This window comes from Agrilus planipennis, unplaced genomic scaffold (genome assembly GCF_000699045.2).
Source record: "Agrilus planipennis isolate EAB-ADULT unplaced genomic scaffold, Apla_2.0 scaffold58, whole genome shotgun sequence".
NCBI lineage: Eukaryota > Metazoa > Arthropoda > Insecta > Coleoptera > Buprestidae > Agrilus > Agrilus planipennis.
This window is the reverse complement of record NW_020438916.1, coordinates 479,034-489,778: the sequence shown is the minus strand read 5'-3', so window position 1 is coordinate 489,778 and position 10,745 is coordinate 479,034. Positions and strand designations below refer to the sequence as shown.

Sequence of the window (10,745 nt, the reverse complement as noted above, 5' to 3'; positions counted from 1 at the left end):
GAGATCGTCAGAAAAACGATGATACCTATAAGTAATTAAGACACTAATTGTTCTTAATATCATCATTTATTCTCTCTACGTGTCTTCCAATTTCTTTTGTACGTCTGTAATAATAAGGTATTTCTACTAGAAGCGTACGAAAAAATTCTTGGACCAGACAACCCGAGGGACACCGACGCGACAAGGCGTTTCCATTATATCGATTTTGGTTCGGAATATTAAAAATAGATAGAAGGTTTAGTGGCGAGACATCAACGAAATTTCGATTTTTCCCCTAATTACTCCAAATCTTTATCATTTAACTTTGGAGAATTATTATCATGTACATGAAGAGAGGCTTAAGAACAGAGTCTTAAATAGTAATATTGATAACAAAAAGCAGTAGCATGGCAGCGACAGTCTATCAATTTTGTTCACCTTAGATAAGGCAGAAAGTAAGTTTCTTAGAAACAATATAAGGTTTAAAAGCTTTGTAGATATGATATGTAAGGTCATTTACATGTCTAGTCCGTCAATTATGTTATAAAGATAACCTATAACCATGAGGTATTCAGATGATAACTGTAAGTGCAAATCCATTGTCGCTTCATTTTTAGTTCAGTAAAAATAGTATTTACCTAAATAATAATAAATTTTTCAGTAAAAATTAGAGATTGATCGGATTGGATCCGGTATCGGGCATCCCAACAATAATTTTTATTAATGTAATAAAAACCTACCTAATGAAATTATTCGGGTAAAATTGTATTGACATAAGTCATTTATCCTAATTTATTATTTATTGATTAGTATACTAAAGTGTTTGTTATTTTGATAACAATAGTTCTTGTACATAGTTTTTCCCATGAACAAGACTACATCAGTATGACCAAACTGTTACAATTTCTGTCCCTTGTTGGTAAATCGGACTTTGATTATAGATAACTTATTATTAGTATGATATTTCCACATTTAGAAATTGGGAAAAGATTGTTAAAGGTGTATATTTGGACATGGACGGTGAGCACGCCGGAAAAGAAAAGGTTAAAAGCGTTCGAAATATGATGTTGCAGGCGAATGATCAGAATACCGTGGATAGAGAAGGTTAGAAATGAAGAGGTAATAGAAAGAATAGGTAGGTGAACAGAAGACTGGATGTCTATAAGAAAAAGGCGAGATAGGTTGGTAGGACACCTTCTTAGGTAGGAAGGGCTAGTCAGAGACATATTAGAGGCAGAAAAAGGAGTTAAAAGGAGTAATGTAGATCTAGATTTTAGATTATTGTTCGCAAATAGTTAAGGATGTAGATGGCTCTAGTTTTAGGAATATGCGAAGATTAGCTCAGGATAGGAGAGTGGAGGTGCTTATCCAACCAATCTCAGGACCGATGACCTTATGATAATGACACTGTAAACTCTGATTATAAATATTACAGAAAATGAAATTGACGAGTAGAATAGGAATTACATAGTAAAAATACGGAATTGATTTATAAGCANGTTAGGTTTTTTAAATACGGCTTCCTCATTTTATTTATCATAAAATAACTAATTCAATTAATGCCGTTGTGATAATTTTAACTCATTGTGGATGTTATTAGATGCCTGACTTTATTATTATTATTTTAACAAAGAATTTTTGAGATCGTCAGAAAAACGATGATACCTATAAGTAATTAAGACACTAATTGTTCTTAATATCATCATTTATTCTCTGTACGTGTCTTCCAATTTCTTTTATACGTCTGTAATAATAAGGTATTTCTACTAGAAGCGTACGAAAAAATTCTTGGACCAGACAACCCGAGGGACACCGACGCGACAAGGCGTTTCCATTATATCGATTTTGGTTCGGAATATTAAAAATAGATAGAAGGTTTAGTGGCGAGACATCAACGAAATTTCGATTTTTCCCCTAATTACTCCAAATCTTTATCATTTAACTTTGGAGAATTATTATCATGTACATGAAGAGAGGCTTAAGAACAGAGTCTTAAATAGTAATATTGATAACAAAAAGCAGTAGCATGGCTGCGACAGTCTATCAATTTTGTTCACCTTAGATAAGGCAGAAAGTAAGTTTCTTAGAAACAATATAAGGTTTAAAAGCTTTGTAGATATGATATGTAAGGTCATTTACATGTCTAGTCCGTCAATTATGTTATAAAGATAACCTATAACCATGAGGTATTCAGATGATAACTGTAAGTGCAAATCCATTGTCGCTTCATTTTTAGTTCAGTAAAAATAGTATTTACCTAAATAATAATAAATTTTTCAGTCAAAATTAGAGATTGATCGGATACCCGGTTTGGATCCGCTACCCGACAATGACGCCGGGTATCCCAACAATAATAATTTAATAAATATAACAAAAACCTACCTGAAACCTACTATGAAATTTAGGGTAAAATTGTATTGACATAGATCGTTTGTCCTAATTTATTATTTATTGGTTAGTATACTAAAGTATTTATAATTTTGATAATAATAGTTCTTGTAACCATGAGCAAGAGTACATCAATATGACCGAACTGTTACAATTTCTGTCCCTTGTTGGTATATCGGACTTTGATTATAGGTAACGTATTATTAGTATAATATTTCCACATTGAGAAATTCGAAAAAGATTGTTAAAGGTATATGTTCGGACATGGACGGTGAGCGCGGCGGAAAAGAAAAGATTAAAACCGTTCGAAATGTGGTGTTGCAGGCGAATGATGAGGATACCGTCAATAGAGAAGGTTACAAATGAAGAGGTATTAGAAACAATAGGTAGATGAACAGAATACGCTGGAGGTCTATAAGAAATAGGCGAGATAGGTTGGTAGGACACCTTCTTAGGCAGGAAGGGCTAGTCAGAGACATATTAGAGGCAGAAAAAGGAGTTAAAAGGAGTAAAAGTAGATATAGATTAGATTACTGTTCGCAAATAGTTTTAGGATATGGGATGTTCTAGTTTTAGCGAATATGGGAAGATTAGCTCAGGATACGACAGTGTAGGTGCTTGTTCAACCAATCTCAGGACTGATGACCTTATGGTAATGATGATTTTCACACTGTAAACTCTGATTATAAACATTACAGGCCCGTTTCAACGATTTCAACTAAACCCTCGTTAAAAATCCGCCAACCGAGAATTAAAGTATCATTGGCTTAATGGTTAAACGAGTTTTTGAATAGGACTTAATGTTGTTTTTGGACAGAATATCTCGATAATTTGTCAACACCATGGACTCTGTTTACAATTTTTTTAGAATCAGGAAAAGCATTTAATACATGTTGTACTTATATATTTACCTACTCGTCTTATTCGTAATGAAATTGACGAGTAGAATCGGAATTACATAGTAAAAATACGGAATTGATTTATAAGCACATCGATTTACACTTCCTGTGTTACTAATGCCGGAAGTATCGTTGGTGATAAATAAACCTAAAAGGTATTGACGATCAATTCTATCCAGTCACGCGATATTATATGACTAATGTTTACTTCCTTATGAAGTTGTCTATTATCATTATTATTTGCTGGACGGGGCTCGACATTAAATAAATAGTCATTAGGAAATTATTGCCATTAAGGCCATTTCGATTCTCTGTTCAATTCTTCTTTATTGATTCAATTTTTCATTTCGATCCCCTGAGCATCCACCCATTCGCCACCACGTACAAATACTTTTATGTTGTACAATATCATCAACTCCCTTTTCACCCGTTGCCTTCACTCACCATTCATAGGTCCCACATTATAGATACTTACTAATATTTCTCCATACAAAATTTACCGCCCCTTTGGATATCTTCTGAATACTTTCATGGTGCACACCTATAGTTTTCAAGGATTGTTTCTACAAAATTTCACCTTTTTGGATTACACATTGACTGTGTTGTAATGTAAACCAGAGATTCACCGCTATATGTTCTGGCAGACTTTCCATCTAATACCACCCTCATCAACACAATGTCCCAAACCACATTAAATCACTAAAAGTTACGAGTGAATTAATTTTAAAATTAAAGAGGACCCGGGTTTGATTCACAAAATTAATTCACTAATGCATTNCCCCCCCCCCCCTTCCCGAGAATCGAACCCGGGACCTTTGTTATTGTTAATCAAAACCTGATGTAGGTACAAACAAGCGACAAAAATTGTAACACTTCGTCCATATTGATGTATTCTTGTGCACTAGAAAAAGTATTAAATTAATATCACTGGTGTTTGTTTTTTTCTTTTTCACTGATAGAATTACCCGGCACTGCCGAGTATCTGGCATTATTATCCGGTACCCTGACGGATCCTAATGAAAGTACCCGATCAACCGAGAACCAGATCCAAGCTGGGTTCCCGGCCCATCTCTACATAATTTAAACTTTTACCCTTTTAGAGATGGTTCACCCTTAGAGTAGGTACTCAAGGAGTAGCCTCTCTATCTTTCAATGGTTTAAATTCAGAAATTTGGGATTTCTATTGAATGTAAACATCTTCTTTTAGCGCACCCGTAAAGAATCGTGGAATATACTAGTGAATTAATTTATTGAATAAATTATACAAAAATGCGAACTGTCTAATCATGGCATATTCTGCCCAAGACTTCAAATGTCTGGGAAGGCACACCTGTCTATGCTCTGCGTTGTAAAGTAGATTAACAACCCTATTCACCCATTTAGGAATCGAATGTGAAAGAAATTCTCCGTAGTACATTAATTGACCACTCACAAAGCCAAGGAAAGGGGTTTTTCAATCAGGTTACTCACTGTTATATTCATTGATAGTAAGAGATATTTCAATTCAAGGCGAATGGAGATATTATCAGATTACATGTCTGATAATCAATAAGGGTAAAACTTTCGTATCACGACAACATGAAATGCCCCAATTATGAGAAACTTACAAAGAAGATGCATTAAACAATTCTTTTTGTAAATATACCTACGCATATTTATAATTCGAAAATTTAAACAGAACTAAACTAATCTAAAATAAGTATATATAGAAATTCTTTACTACGTTACATCAAAATCACGTAGGGTTGAATTAGGTTACGAAAGATGTCTTTGTTTAAAAACACCTTTCCCTGTTTTTTTTCATATAAACTTTTCATAATTGAGTCATTTTAAGCCATTTCCAAGAAAAAAACTGTCATTTTTTCGATAAAGCCTTGATACCTCAATAAGTAAATCAAGCGGACACTTTATATTGAAGTTTTCCGACGTTTTTTGCCGGAACTTCTTCTGTTTATCAAGTTAAAAAGCCTTCACACCTCATTAATTCAAATATTTATTTTCTTTCCAGGTCGATTGGTGCACATACTGATATAAACCATCATCAGCAGTATATAGGACGGCGACGCGACGCAATAGGAGCCCGAACGCGGTAGGTAACGAACAAACGCGAACGTGACGCTAACGCTAGGTTTGGGTTTGCGTCAGACCAAAGTCAGTGTGTTTGTGGAGAAAGGTTCTCTCGATCGTGGATCGAAAGTGCCAAAGCGAGAAGATAAAGGTAAACAGAAAGGCCATGTTCGTGTTTCCCAACGCGAACGTCCTGCTGCTGGCAATACCATCCATTCTGCGCAGTTTTCCGGCTGGAGGACCGACTCAGTTATGAAATAGTCGACGGCGACGCCGACGGGCGACGAAAAGCGGCAAGGGCGACGCAGCGGCTTGTTATTCCGTTATTCCACTCTTTTCCTGAACGTCGGTCGTGTCGTCAGCACGTACACACGTTTGTTTATACGTACAATACAATACGTGCTGTCGCTACCGGAATATTGGCGTCGAAACTAAACGTCGAAATGTCATTTCTCGCGCCACCTTCAATATTCGCGTCGTGTAGCGGTTAATAGTGTGGTAGTGCCTGTTGTTGCTTACTATATTGGTCGTTTATAGCGATCTTAAAACTTAATGAATTGTGACGAATGAAAGTGGTGAATTGAATCGTTTTAGTTTTTGTGACTGTGTGAAACTTAATCTGACAGACCGTTTACTGGATTTAATAGTGTTGGATAATATTCATTTTATTGCCTCCGTTGGTTATCAGGACATATTTTAAGGTACTCAGATAATCTTTTATCAAGTTTTACATTGCCTTTAATCCTTTTGCATAAACTGAAAAAACAAAATGCCCAAATACATTTTTAAATATTTCGAAATGAGTCTATTAACAGATTTATATTTGCAAAGTGGATAAAATAGATGCTTTTCTAAATTTTTCAAAAAATTAAACGAAATTCTCACTTATCTGAAAAGCTATTTTGTAAGCAGAAAGAATCTTAATGTGAAATTCTCGAACGGTTCAGTTTTTATCAATTGGTCAAAAGGAGTTTCTTTACCTTGTTTCTGAACTTGGTAATTGATTTGAGATAGATTATTGTCTTTTTTTTTAAGTGCATTTACTCAGGATAGAATAGAACGCTAAACATTCCATTAAATACGTAGTACGCACAAGTGCTGCACGAATGTTTTATTTTGTTTCAAACATAACTCCTCTCCGACTATTTCTTGTATAAAAAGAATTTTTGACTAATCCGCGCAAATAAACGAGTTCATTTTCTGGAACGATCAATCTCTTAGCCTTTTCTCTTTAGGGCAAGTATCATAAATCGAGGAAAAAGGCGGAGGGATTCTTAATATCTCATATACCCTGTTCCAAATCTGCCAATTAATATAGATGTGCCTAATAGATTGTTGGGTTCTTGAGCGCTTGTTCGCTTGTGATAAATAAAATTGAGATTTTCCTTTTCGCTTTTAATAACTAAAAATAAAGTTACTCCCAAATTGGAAATGGAAATAAGAAATTTTAAAGATAATGCCTTTGAATCCGTATTCTAATAAAAAAAAGAAACGTGAATTATTTATTATTGTGTAAATTAATAGTTCTTTCCCAAAAGTATACAACTGAACAAGAAACAACAAGCAATCGCCGTAAATTGCTTGTTTTTTTTTTGTTCAATTATTGTGTAAGAATTTACTAATGGATACTCATCAGCATCAACATGTAAAAAGACGAAAAAGTAATTACAATTTAATAATAAATACATGAAACACTTTGATATTTAATGGTGGTTAATATGAAATATTAATGTGAAAATTAATTTTCAATTTTTAACCCACTATAAATTATAGCTTTAATTAATAAGGGAAAATTTGTTGCTGTAGTCACACCCTCGCCGGGAATCGAACCCGGGGCCTTTGGCTTTACACACCAATGCGTTGGTGACAACAGCCACAAATTTTCCTTCATTAACCTGAGGTAGTTTGTAGTAGGTAAAAAATAGAAAATGAATTTTCACATTAATTACAATTTAAATAAGTTTAAGTACAATACGTAAATATGCAAAATCAATTTGCTAGCAGGTTGGCATTATATGAGAGCTCAGCTGGTTGGCTAAAACACAAAATCGTAGATTTGGCACCTCATTCAATGAACAGTGTTTTAGAGGACTGTCGTCTCTATGTCAATTCAACTTTGAAATAGTTAGGTACGTGGTAGTAGTAATCGACGCATAAGAGACTTCCCAATTTTCGATCAGTTGATAATGACAGTAGACAGTACCGTAATCCTTAAATTTCTCAAATTTTCCTTTGTACCTTTTAAGCCAATGAGTTTTGTTTAACTTTTTGACAAACAGTCCGGGACAATTATTATTTACAGTGGCGTAACACTAGCGTGACAAAACGGACAAAATGCCACGGGCTCTGAGAGAAGGAACTTAACATTTACTATAAAATTTTGTAAAAAATATTAATTTTGTATTTAATCAATTTAAGTTAAGGTAGTAACATATATCATCTCCATAAGGTCGTCAGTCCTAAGACTGGTTGGACTATCCTGAACTAATCTTCGCATTTTCCTAAAACTAGATCATCCCACATCCTTAACTATTTGTAACAGTAATCTAATCTAGGTCTACGTCTACTCCTCTTAACTCCTGTTTCTGCCTCTAATATGTTTCTGACTAGTCCTTCATACCTAAGAAGGTGACCTACCAACCTATTTCGTCTATTTTTTATTGNTGGCTCGGGGAGTCCCCGCTTTCTATTTTTGAAGGACGTTCATGCTCTGCACTAGAGTCAAATGAGTGCTAACTTTTTACAAAATTTTTTCGAGTCCCGATAAAACTTTTAAAATATATCTATAATTTTCCAATGATTTATAAATTTTGCTAGAATAGCAGAGCCTGACAACTGTCACTATCCAGATCCAGAACAACCACAACCAGGTACAAGCAAAAATAAAAGTTAAAAAAAAATGTCAATCAAAAATGTACACAACAATTATAATACTGTTGGTATACATATCAACTTTATTTCGTGATTTATAAAGATGAAACTATAGCGTGAAGCTTTTTTATATTAAGGAGAGCCCCATTCGATGAATTTGCCACTAATTATTTATTTGCTTTTATTATTTTAATTGGAAATTTAAGAAAATATGCCTTGACTTCTCTACGCGTGCAAAAAATATTTATAATTTATTAAATAAGTCTAATTGTAAGTTATAATAAATGAACACATTTAGGAGGCAATAATATTTTCGAATACCCAAATATTTTTGGTCTAGCGCTTTTTCTTCCAACTTGAATTACAAATACGTATTGAGATTTCGAACTGAATACAGCTGTACTCTTTATATCCTTCCTGTACAACGATGTGCTTGACGTAGTTAGATAATTAATTGTAAACTTTGGCATACTTTTCATTTTATAAGATATGCAAACACTGTATAGTTTGATAAATTACAAATCTTCATTAGTTTAGACGCATAAATTAATAACAATTTTTCATTAAAAGAAACCAGAACTACTTATAAGAATAAGGACAAACTTTATGTTTTTATCGTTATTATTATTCACATATTTGTTTAACCACAATTAAAAGATATCATATTATACTTTTGTTAACGTAGAAATGTTTATATATGTTATGCCATAATTTATGGTAACATCATAACCATGACATTAACTAGTTAAATACGTTCAGTAAACAATCTTTATGATACGAACTAATGATAGAATTTTATTCTTATTTGGAGAACGTGTTAATGACCAGAATAAATAAAGACAAACTGCTAAACATAAAACTGCCATTCGATATGAAAATTTAGAGAAATAACAAATACATACATATATTAACGCATATTCCTGGTAGGCATAAAATTTCATTCGAAGACTAGCTTTATTTGATAACTAATTCATAAGTAATTTTATGCAAACCACGTGCGACTTCGGTTCTAGTTGAATCATAAGTAGTTGTTTACACCCAAATCTTCTGCATCATGATGCAACAATACCGATTTGTTTTTAATAGTGCTTTACGACAATAAAAAATATTTTATTATAACCGAATTTGGGCTTTCATGGCCGGCGTCATCCAATGAAGGCTAATCAGCCATGCTTGAAACTGCTGTAGGTTTCGGGAAACATTTCAAGTGATACGATGACAACGTATTTTAGGTACCTACACTCATTTCATGATCGGTTGATGTATAGGTACTGCAGAGCATTTATGTATTTTTCAGATTCAAATGGTCGTCAGTCAGTCAGACTGATTTAACATGCACCCACATTTTTCCTTATTCTGAGCTAATCTTCGCATTTCCTTAAAACTAGAAGATCCCACATCCTTAACTATTTGTGAACAATAATCTTATCTAGGTCTACAAAGTCTGTTCAAAAAGTATCGCGAATTTTGTGTGTTTTTAGAACTGATTTATTTATTCATGAACATCGCTATTTTGTCACCTTCAAAGTAATCCCTACCAGATATTATACACTTGTGCCAACGTTTTCTCCAAAGCTCGATCATTTTTGTGATGTTGTTCAGCTCCTCTTCGATGCCGTCTTTATCTCCTCAATCGTAGCGTAGCCTCATCCTTTTATGAGCCCTTTAAAGTTCGGGATCAAGAAAATATCACAGGGAACCAGATCTGGGAAATACGGTGGCTGCGGAATTATTAGTGTGTTGTTTTTCGCCAAACATTCGTGCACAAGCAACGATGTGTGAGCAGGGGTGTAAAAGCCAATTTTTGTTCTTTCACAAATAAGGGTATTTCTGGAGAATTGCTTCGCGCATATTACGCATAACTTGCAGGTAATATTTCTTATTGACCGTTCTACCCTATGGCAAGAACTCATGATGCACCACGCCCCTGCAATCGAAGAAAACTGTAAGCAAAACCTTCACATTCGACCTAACCTGGCGCGCTTTTTTTGGCCGTGATTCGTGCGGAAGCTTCCATTGGGATGATTTAGCTTTGGTTTTTACGTCATAATCATAAACCCAAGATTCGTCACCAGTTATGACCCTCTGGAGGAAATTTGGTTCGTCGCGGACAGAGTCCAACAGTCTTGAGCAAAGTTAATGCAATGCTGGTTTTGGTCGGAATTAAGCAGCTTTGATACGAGAAGTAAATATTAAGAAGGGAGTCAGGCAGGGATGCACATTGTCACCGCTACTTTTTAATCTATATATCGAAGACGCCATCAACATCATTAAAGACAGTACAACTGGAGGGATAGATGTGCAAGGGCAAAAGATTAGTATGCTTAGATTTGCAGATGATATAGCAGTATTAGCATCTAGCAAGGAGGACCTTGAGATAGCTTTAAATAAAATGGAAGCGGTACTGACAGATTAGTACTGTATGAAAATAAATAAAAGTAAAACTAAAATACTGATATGCAAGGGAAGAAAAAGTAGGGAAAGAGCGAATATAAAGATAGGAGACGAAAAATTAGAAGAAGTGGCTGATTTTAGATACCT

General features: G+C 34.3%; 1 protein-coding gene across 4 annotated transcripts in view; it reads left to right on the top strand.

Moving 5' to 3' along the window:
• Positions 1–10,745, top strand: part of LOC108739190 (neuroglobin-like) — a 219,567-nt gene that overhangs the window by 69,792 nt on the left and 139,030 nt on the right. Inside the window, exon 1 of one of the 4 annotated variants that reach the window (XM_025973663.1) lies at positions 5,315–6,034. The exons of 2 other annotated variants lie outside the window; for them this stretch is intronic. The gene's annotated coding sequence lies outside the window, so the exon portion shown is untranslated. Of the gene's footprint in view, positions 1–5,314; positions 6,035–10,745 lie in introns of those variants that run through there. One more of the 4 variants, XM_025973661.1, reaches the window with a different exon arrangement.